Raw genomic sequence first — 10,990 nt, 5'->3', positions numbered from 1 at the left:
CTGACCTCACTGGTAATATTATATTTAAAGCATGCATTTTTCATTTATATTCCATGTGGTTCTCTGCGTTCTTCCAAGACTATATCCATGATGATATGTATCATTATGCCTATAAGTTGTCTAAGAAGGGAACCTCCACTTGAGGGGACATATGGGATTTTCAAAGGTATAGGTGAATGTCCAAAGCTAAACTCAGAGAAACATTCAAGCTTAATGAAGAAGACATGAACCTTCTCATCCCTACAATGTCCTTGTGGGATAGGAACTTTGAAGCCTTTATCCAAATAAAAGTCCCATGAATATCAGAGCCTTTGTTTGGGAAGGAAAGGACAACCTCCTGCCTATTCCCTCTTCAAAATTGTAGAACCGCCTCTTCACACCAAATTAAATACCCGATGAAACATCAACCAAGACAAGAAGCAGTAGTGGAATTCATTTTTGCAAAATTATGGTCTAGGTCAATCCCCCCAAATTTTCATGTCTCATGTGGCCGATTCTTCACAAGGCTCTCTCTAGAAAATTGAGAGGGTTAGTAAAGTTGGCATTGGAAACGGACCCAGATGTAGAGATGTGCCATAGGCTATCCCTCACCTCTTCATTACATGTCAGATGTAGAGATGAGCCATAGACTATCCCTCACCCCTTCATTACATGTCAATGGAATAAGGAGGCACTACAATTTCTGTCCCTTCTTATGTACCCATTCACCTATCATGTCTGAATTGGAAGGAGTTGCTATTAGGAGAGGCTAAGGGTTATTCTCTACTGGAGTGTGGAATAAATTACTAGAATTGCTTATCTTTGGAATGTTTGGATAAATAAAAATATGTATGTAGTCGAGGGCAAACAGTTTGACTTGGTGCATGGTCTAAGAGTTTTCTTGGTAGTGCAGATGAGAGGGGCTTTAAAGGAGGCTAGGATCAAACTATTCACACAGAAACTACAAAGCAAGAGGCTAGCTAATTGGTAAAGATGGAGATCGACCTAATCAATAGCACAATTAAATCAACAAAGGCTGAAAAGAAGGCTGAATTCAAAAAAAGGAGAAGTGGCGGCCCATAGTCTCAGGGATAATAAACTTATCCTTTACATTTTGGGTCTAGTTGAAGTGCAAGGCAACATGTGACATTTTAGCTTTTGGTTACTTTCTTTTCTTTCTAGTTCTAAAGAGATCTCCTAAAGTTAAGCTTGTTGTTTAAAAAGCTAGATGTATATTTTTCCTTTATAATTTAAATTTCCAACCCGTTGAGAAAAAAAGAAAATAATAGTGTATATTTTAAAAAAAGTGGCTTTGGAGAGAATAGAATTAGTGAAAACGGGGGAGGATGAGATAGAGCTCTCCCGTACGGACCTGCTCTGATTAGGGTTCATCCTTCTCTCCTTCTACGGTGACAACTTGCCCTGGGGGAGGTGCCAGGCGCTCCCTGTAAGATCCCTGTCTCCACCGCACAAGGAATTTAGGGGTGCTAGCAGCGGAAGTAGCACTTCTTGCGCGGGGCAGGGTCCCACACTCGGGGCCTTGCCCACGGATATTCGGACAAGAGACTAATCCATCGGTTCTTCCAAAACCGAACCCGAAAAAACTTCCCTTGCCCGGAAAGCACGGGCGATTCCTCTAGGATAACTTTTCTCTAACGTAGTCAAAAGCCTTATCTAACAGAACTGATCTGACCAAACCTGTAAGTCCCATAGTCAGATCAGGGAAAAGATTGCACTTGGATCATAGAGACCAACGCTTTTTTCCTCATTGAGAGGCACAGCTGTTGATTCTTTTCCATAAAACAATTTTTGTCCGTGATTTACTTCATCTATCCTACCATAACAGAATTGAGTCTCAATTTAGGGATCCATCAGTCCAGCCTATCCCATCCAGTCCCATGGGTTAGCCAACCGCCCAACCACTATAGTGATGGGATCCAATTAGGAATTTGGTTAGGTTTTGTCCCGGGTACCAGGGAAAAGGGTTCCCAAGCCCCCTAGCCGGATATTCATGCAAACTTAAACTAGTCACACCACTTACACACCCAATATGAAATTGCCTTTTTCACAAAATCAGCTATCTTTAAAAATAATCATTTAATGAAACCATGGTGTCACTGATCATAATCCTCAAAATCTCTAGTTAAATCCTTATTTCCAATCATTCCTTCATCGGTGTACCTATGGCATCATTGGCAACCAGAACGCTCACCACCTGTCCACTCAGGGGCCTTTTCGATAGTTCCTAGCTCATAGTAACCGACAATATATTCACATATCAAAATAGAATCTCCGTTGAAGATCAGCAACAAGATCAACCAACGGATCCATATAAAAGAGCCATGGACTCATCCGTTGAGGACCAGTAAGGTCAATCAACCAGATCCATGCCCGAATTCAAAAAACAACTCTTACTCCTTATTCAATATCTTCCCCGACGTACTTGTGGGTATCTTCAGCGACCCAGAGCCTGAGCACCGTATGGTCAGCACCCTCTAGGATCCTTCACGGGTCACCTAACGCTTCACTCATAGGCCGCTTCCTTGGTCCCTCATCCACCGTACCGGAAGCTCACCATTTAAATCAAACCGAGGCTGGTCAAGACCTCGGCCGACCGACCTTGCTACGCGAGACGTCCTCCGTTGACTCTTCGTCAGCTGTTGCAACTTTATCAGCTAGGTCTCCACCACGACCTCATTCACAAGACGGTCAAAATGCTTCCCCGGCATTCTTGACATAAAACAGTCATTTAAAAACAGGTCATAAATACAATTTCTATAACGAACTCTCGTCTTTCCACATTAATCAAAACATTACTTAATCTACATTCATTTTATATAAAGTCCCATTCCCATCCAATCACATTCTCATCCAATCACATCATTTTTCATCTCATCACTTCTTTCCTCAAATATCCTCATTAGATCTCATCCACTCGCATTTACTCATATCCACTCGCATTTACCCATATCCACATCTCATCACATCACATTCATTCACATCTCATCCATTTAGACCACATCACATTCACTCACATCACATCTCATTTAGACCACATCACATTCACTCATGTCACATCTCATTCAGACCACATCACATTCACTCACATCACATCTCATTCAGACCACGTCACATTCACTCACATCACATCTCATTCATTCAGACCACATCACATTCATTCACATCTATCTCGATTCACATCCCATCATATCCATTCACATCCCATATCATTCATTCACATCCCGATTCACATGACATCACGTCCATTCACATCCTATACCATTCATTCTCATCCCGATTCACATGCCATCACATTCATTCACATCCCTTATCATTCATTCACATTCTCGATTCAGAGGCTATCACATTCATTCACATCCCTTATCATTCATTCACATCCTGACTCACATGCCATCACATGAGAAAATAGCCCCTATGAGGAGCGGTCACATTCCAAAAACTCAAACAAAATAATGTTTAAATCCATCATTTCATTCAATGTAAAGGGGATTATGGACCCCCTTTAAAGCGTCAAGCTCAAAAACTAGATTTTCAAGGAAAGAATTCATGTTGACTACTTGTGTCTTCAAGAAGTGAAGGCCTAAGGCCCTCTCCTTAAGTCCAACCTTGAGAAGACTTCTAAGAATCTAACATGGTTCTACATCGATCATAGTCAAGGTAGTGGAAGTACTGCTCTGGGCATCCATAAGAGATGGCACAGCTGTATTAAAGATATACGATGGTTGATCCAACTAACAAATGGATCTGTATTAAAGATATGGTGGTTGATCCAACTAACAGATGGATTGTAGTGAAGATGAACACTGATTTTGAGTGGTACCACATAGTATCTATATCTATATTTGAGTGGTACATAGTATCTGTATATGTTGTTGGCCCTACTAGCTCAAGGCCGGCTTTATGACAATCTCTTCTTCAACTTCACCTCCCGATCATTCTAGTGGGAGACTTTAACATGGTGGAGAACGACATAATGAGTGGCTTGGGTCTCACTCTGAAGGGGCGTGAGCTTAGGGAATGGCTCTGTAAAAGCTTTCATGACTTGATTGGCATTGCATCAAACCCTGAGTTCATGTGGTCAAACGGGAGAGCTGGTTCCCACCTAAGGAAAGCAAGGCTTGATAGATGCTATATTATTGGTAACATTGCCAAGAAGTACAGCAGTACACTAAAATCAGAGTTCTGAACACAACCCACATTTTTTATCACAAAGCCAATTCACATCTCTATTCTCAAAATGGGATCTTAGCCTAAGGTGGGCTGGTTTCATGCTGACCCTTCCTTATTCCACCTGCCAATGTTGTAGGAAGGAGCCTGATCACAAGCTGTTGGGGTCAAACTCAACAGTTTCTCACGAACATTAGAATTCATAGGGACATGCACAAAACAACAAGAGAAAATGCTACTTACATAGAGCTTGAACTGGTAGAAAAAGAGGTCACCCAAGGTAAATTGGAATTCCAAGAAAGATATCTAGCTTTAAAGTCAATCTTGAGAAACGAGGAAGACATTCAATATGACAGAGTTCAACTCTTCCTAAGAGAATGGTGGGCAAGTAAAGGTGACAGACCTAACAAAAGGAAACGTTTAAATGCCTCAAAAAAAAAGGAAAAAGACCTGGTCCCTCTGCTAAGAGATCAACTGGCTTAATCTTCTATTACAGAAAATCTATTCACTCCCACTTCTCTGAGATCTTTAGATCCCCTCCTATTAGATCTCCGGCTAAACAGATAGTGTGTGCAAAAATTGCTAGATGTAGGAAAAAAACAATCCCGACATCGTTAGCTGCTTCTCTAGAAAGGAAACTAAGTGAAGGAGAAATTGACGATGCTATTGACTCCCTTAAAAACGGCAAGATCCTTGGACTTGATGGTCTTTTGAATGAATTTTACAAATGTTTTACAAAGATTTTGGTCCCCTATCTACTATTGATATGGAAAGAATCTCTATCTTTTTTGGAGCTCTGCCTAGGCAAGTAAATGAAGGTGTCATAAAGCTCGTACATAAAAGAGGAAACAAAGAGCTCATCAATAATTGGATGCTATTTGCTTATAAGATATATGCCAAAGCACTTGCAATTCGGCTGACCAACAACCTCAATCAGTGGATCAAAAATGAACAAAAAGGATTTGCAAGGGCAAATATATTTTGGATGCCATTACTGCATTGTGGGAGGGAATTGAACATGCCCAAAGCTCTAACCAAGACTTCGTCTTCTTCAAGATAAATTTTGACAAGACATATGACAAACTTGAATGGGACTTTGTACTCCATTCTTAACAGGACATGGGCATTGGGCCTAGATACATCAAGTCAGTGCATACCTTATTTGGAAATACATCTGCAAGAGTTGCAGTTATGGAGAACTCTCTCCCTCATTTGCATTACGAAGATGTATTCAACATGGATACCCTCTTGACCCCCTTCTCTTTGCCATTGCTGATGGCTAGTGGGTAAAGAAATGCAGGATCAGAGACTGAAAGGAATCAATATTCTAGGGATTCAGAAACAACTATGCCTACAACTATTTGCAAATGACACAAATAGCCTCATTCATTAATGACCCTCTCTCAATAGAGGCGTTTTGGAAGTGCCTCCCAAACTTTTTACTTGGCCTCCGGTTCTGTCATGAACCACTCCAAAACAGATATCAAAACTCTTCTCCAAGCCCCGCCCCAATGGCTCATTGAGCAAGGCTGTCAAACTATTTCGAAAGGAAGGATATTCATATTACTAGGCATCCCAATGGTCAACATACATCAAAGATCATTATAGGTCATGGAAAAAGTCAAAATGAAATTTGCCATATGGAAAGGAATGCAAATCAACTTAGCAGGAAGAATAGTGGTTTTGAAGCACATACTAATTCCCACAACCATCTTCTTTTTGTCCTGCTTGAGGCCCTCCCCGAGTAGAAATTAAACCGCTTGAGGCTCTATGTAGGAACTTTTTATGGGAAGGAGATGCATACTCTTTTAGGATCCTAAAGGTTGCGTGGAAATATTGTACCTTGCCGAAAAATAAGGGTGGTCTAGGTTTACCGGTGTAGTATTGGCTAACATGATGATAAGTAAGTGGGTGGTCAGAAGTCTGCTGAATCCCACAAAGGACTAGGCCCTTTTAATTCACAGAGACTCTTCCTCTTATTTTGTCTAAGGGTATAACAAGTGGAGGAAGTTGCTTGATATGGTCCTCTTCTTTAGTAAGATACCCATTAAACCTAAGGGAAGCATGCTTATCAAAAGACTATGGTCAACATGTAACAAAGTCAAAGGAAACATCACTCTCAATGAAAACATCAGAGTGAAAGCTGGCATCTTCCACCAAGACTCAATATGGTTTTCAATGGTGTGCCAAGACTATATTCCCTTGCCTCTCTACAGATTAGCTCAGAAGCTATCCAAGAAGGGCATTTCAATCTGGGTAGACATGTAGGATTTCAAAGAGAGAACTTGGCTATCTTGCTCGATGCTCAAACAAAAGTTCAAGCTTAATGAGGAGGATGTAAATCTGTTTACACAAAGGATGTCAATCTGGCACAACCAAAATATGCAATTCATTCAGATAAAAGGGACTTTCTTTGCCCAAAACGCTTGTATGGAAAAACGAAGACACCCTGCTACCGATTTCTCGGCTGCTCAAAGACTGTGAACCACAATTGTATTCTAAACTAAATAGAAGGTGGAACTTAAGTTGGAACAAAAGCCAATGGAATTTCAGATTCATGAATATTTGGTCAAAATATCCCTCCAAAAATTTCATGTTTGATGTGGCTCATATTGCATCATGCCTTGTGGACAAATGCACGTGCAGGTTCATTGGGGGTTGGGCAATGGAACATGTCAAGGTTGCAGGCAAGAGATGGAAACTATTCCTCATCTCTTCATCTCTTGCCAAAAAGTTAAACCGGCGCTCTCCTTTTTACAACGATGCATCTATCTCAATCATCCGCAAGAGCTTAGCTAGAAAGAGCTCCAACTAAAATGTAGAATTTAATCAAATCAACCTTTCTATGGAATGCTTGGATTAGTAGAAGTATGATGGTTTTTCAAAAAAGAAATAGTCGGGACTGAAAAACTCTCCTTGATTATGTAGATGAGGAGTGCACTAAAAGATGCGACGGAATTGTTTCTGGCTGAGATAGAAGAACTAAACAAGATTCTTGTGGATAAGATGACCGATGATAGTGATAATACCATGGAAGAAATAAGAGATACAAAGTCACAGTTGGTCTACAATACAAGTCTTCTCAGCTAATGATAAGGAGTAAAGCTTATCCGGAAAAAAAAAAGCTTCTTTTTTGTGATTAGTCTGTTCAGACTGGAATCTCCCCCTTTACTTAATAAAAAATTTAAGGTTTTTCTTTTAAAAAAAGTGTCGCTATTTTCTTGAGATTTGAGACGTGAAAAATGACGAGGAATTGTGCATGTTTACCAAATATAGGAAATGGCTAAAATGAAATTCCAACCATTCCACCGGGGCAGCGCCCTAGCAAAACGCTTGGGGAATTTTATCATCTACTGGTGGGCAAAACGCAAAACCTGTCTCGACTCTGACAGGAGTCAGGACGAGTCACTAGACTGCTCGATGCTCTCAGTTACGCCGCTGGACACCAAGAAAAGACAAAGAATACAACAGGTGAATAATAAAGAATACATCTTCTCTGTAGGCTGCAATAAACGGCTAAATCTCCTGCTGACTGGTCGATGCAAAAAAGCTAGATTTGATTCAGGGTTCACAGGCTGTCGCACATCAGAATTGAAGGCGAGTAGGACTGTGTGCAGTGTGCACAGTGCAGGCAGCAGCAAAATATTAATAAGAAATTTGAACTTTATTTCAAGTAAATAAGCAAACATCTGATAAATGATCGGCAAAAATAGAAAAGTAGGAAGAGTGAAATAAAAAATAAAATAGTAGAAATATAATAATGCCAGGCAAACTTTGACACAACCGCATTTTCAAAGTTCAAACACTGTTACCGAAAGAGAATATCGTCAGAGCTCGCTGCTCGACCCTCCGGAGTCCGGAGTCGGGCCTCTCGTTGCACAGCGTGACAGCTGCTTTGATAGGATACTCCGAATCAGGAAATTTCAAAATTGCCTTGAGAATTGAAATGGCGAGATCGACTGTCTAGTATTATTTATTGATATATGTCACGCTTGCAGAAATTATAAGGATTAGATTTCAAAACTCGAATTTAGCAAAACTACTTCAGTCTACTTACGACGCACGCAAATTTCTTGTACAGTACAAGCTGAGGCGGCTATATACGTTCTTGTACCCTCTCCCTCTCCCCTCTCCCTCTCTAGACTCTCTCTCTCTCTCTCTCTCTCTCTCTCTCACACACAACACCGCACATCTGGCATTCTGGACTCCGAGACCCTATAACCTTTGACGCTGCGTGCTCGCAGGTTTTGATAAATTGTTCTATAATCTAAGCCCTGAATTTCTTTGCAATCACACACCCCATTTTTAGATGCGCTGCAATTACAAGACAAAAACACAACCACACAAACAAAATTTAAGGCTGGGGGGCGGAGAGAGAGAGAGAGAGAGAGAGAGAGAGAGGGTTTTGATAAAATTTATACAGCCTAAGCTGATGATGCAAAGCTCTCCCCGGGTAGAAGCATGCATTGCAGCGAAGGGAATCTTCCTAAAATATAAGGAGAAATGGGGAATTCACAGAAGGGAAAAAGAATTGATGATGAGTGCTAGAAGGGGACAACATCTGTGCGCCCATACTCAGGCATCATCATGTGGTAGTCATATGCACTTCTTAGAAGCTTGAGCAGGTTCATGGCCTTGGTTTTGGCCCTGTGTGTGCAATCACTTTGAATCAAGAGGAGCAATTCCTTGATGATGCCCGCCTGCACGGCTTCTTTCTGCACCCTATCGGAGAAGCTGCATATGGCTAGGAGAGAGCCTGCCGCGTACTCAGTGGCCCGATCGGAGACCTTTAAAATCACCTTGACCAGAACAGAGACTGCCAAGGCGTGGTTTGCCACTGCTCTGCAGCCTCCCTCCGTTGTGCACAGAAGCTCAATGGCGCCAAGGGCGCGCTCGGCATCGCCCCTGTCTGTATGGGAAATTTTCTCAATGAGGGCGGCGGGCGCGCCTGTTTCAACGGCCCTCTCCTTGCCCTGCCTGCAGAGGCACAGCGAGAAGAGGGCCTTGATGGTCACCTTCACTGCCCTCGCGGAATTAAAATCTCGCAGAAGCTTCACAAGCCCCTGCATTACGCCCTCTGTGCTCGCCAAAACTACCCTCGGCTCATGAAGCTCTTTGGAATCACTGAGTATCTGAATCAATGCCGCCGCATTCACCCGCGCCTCGTTGCTTCCTCGCCTCAAGACAGCTGACAAGAATGCTAACCTCTGCAGCTGCATGACGTTCAACCGGTCTGAATCACTCAATGGGAGGGTCACCAGAGTAGCAAGCCCCTCCTGTGCCACATCTCCACATACCCTTCTTGACCCATCTTTATTCTGAGTCCAACATGCATCATCATCATCGTCAAAGACAGCTGCCAGCACCACCGGAACCACCCCTACCTCCACCATCACTGCCCTGTTCTTCTCGCCCTCCTTGGCCAAATTTCTCAAAGCCCTCAACGCAAACACCCTCCCTGGCTCATTCTCGCCACCGCCCGGCGCAGCATCTGCCATCAATGCCCTAATCTTAGTAGGGTCGGCTGGCTGCTTAGGCGTCGGTATCCTCTCCACGCCCCTCGACCTGTTTGCCACACACCATTCCTGTATGAGCCGCCGCAATGTATGATTAGGTATCAGAGTGAAATCATCCAGCTTCTGCATAGTCACTGGGCATGTGGTGTTACCGCTTGCCACCCATTTCTCGATGCTGGACCGATCATAGGTCTGGCCTGTGCTGAGGATGACCGGATCTCTCATCAACTCAAGAGAAATGGGGCATCGGTAGTGAAGGGGGATCTGGACATTGAGGTTAAGAGGGGTAAGTGGACGGATGGTGGGCATAGCTCAATGCTCTGAGCTAAAAGGCTTCGCGGAGGAGAAATGAAGGAGAGGAAGCAAGCAATGCTAGGGAAGCCACATGGGTGAAGGTGAAGGTGAAGATGAAGATGAAGGGAAGGATAAAGGTTAACGCTAGGAGGCTGGCATTATGAAACTGCAGAGGTGATGAGGGTATTTGGGGAGCAAGGGAACAGGAGAAGATGATAGAACCAGAAAGAGAGGAACAGGCGGCAAAGAGAACAGTCTAACCAGAACTATAAAACTCAAAAAAAGAGACCATGCTTTCATCCTCGTCTGCATCACAGCGAAAAAGAAACTAGCCTCGCAACGTGCCCACTGACGACGACCAAAGACAAAGAGGAAGACCAAAGCGGCGTTCGTTGACACGTCGGCTCCACGTCTGGCCGCGCCTCTGCCTCGTGCACAGGGCAGTTGGGCATAGTGGCGGTGATAGCACTTCACACCGACCATCTGGTCAAACATCCCTTTTGACCGCTCCTCCTGACACTGAAACGCACGCGCGCGGGGGCCCACGTGGCACGGGCCTCGGCTCGAGTCCTCGACGGCGAGTTGACGACGGCTGCCAGTTTTGACGTCCACCAATCACAGCCATATCACGTCGCCGTCCGACCCGTCAAAACAAGATAACGGAATGCGTGCATGGGCGCCCTCCCGAGTCCAAGTTCAGGAGACGTGGCATAATCTTATCAGAATTATTCGAGCTTTGAAAGTTTACTCTGGTTGCCAATCATGCCAAAAATTAAAACTGGCCCATAAACTAGTTACTAAATGCTAGTTTTTTTTTAAGATTAATATGTTTGTATTAGTATCACATCAGCACTTCAATGCTGGTTTTATAACTAAATGCTAGTTTATAACTGCAATGTTTCAAATTCCACTCCTTAAAATAAAATATGGACTATAAAAAACTTTGGCCAATGTTCTTTAATTTCAGCCAATGAAACAATATACTATCATGTCATTCTCTTGTCTAGTATTGC

General features: G+C 43.0%; 1 pseudogene across 1 annotated transcript; it reads right to left on the bottom strand.

Annotated features, from left to right (window-relative positions):
- Positions 1-8,446: 8,446 nt before the first annotated feature.
- Positions 8,447-10,307, bottom strand: LOC147613208 (U-box domain-containing protein 26 pseudogene; annotated as a pseudogene). Its single transcript, XR_015263378.1, has one exon. The product of XR_015263378.1 is annotated as a U-box domain-containing protein 26 pseudogene (transcript).
- Positions 10,308-10,990: the final 683 nt, after the last annotated feature.

The sequence above is a fragment of the Cibotium barometz genome, chromosome 44 (assembly GCF_041138505.1).
Source record: "Cibotium barometz isolate CiBa-2024 chromosome 44, ASM4113850v1, whole genome shotgun sequence".
NCBI classification, from domain to species: domain Eukaryota; kingdom Viridiplantae; phylum Streptophyta; class Polypodiopsida; order Cyatheales; family Cibotiaceae; genus Cibotium; species Cibotium barometz.
The sequence above is the reverse complement of the archived record's forward strand: the minus strand, read 5'-3'. Positions and strand labels throughout refer to the sequence as shown.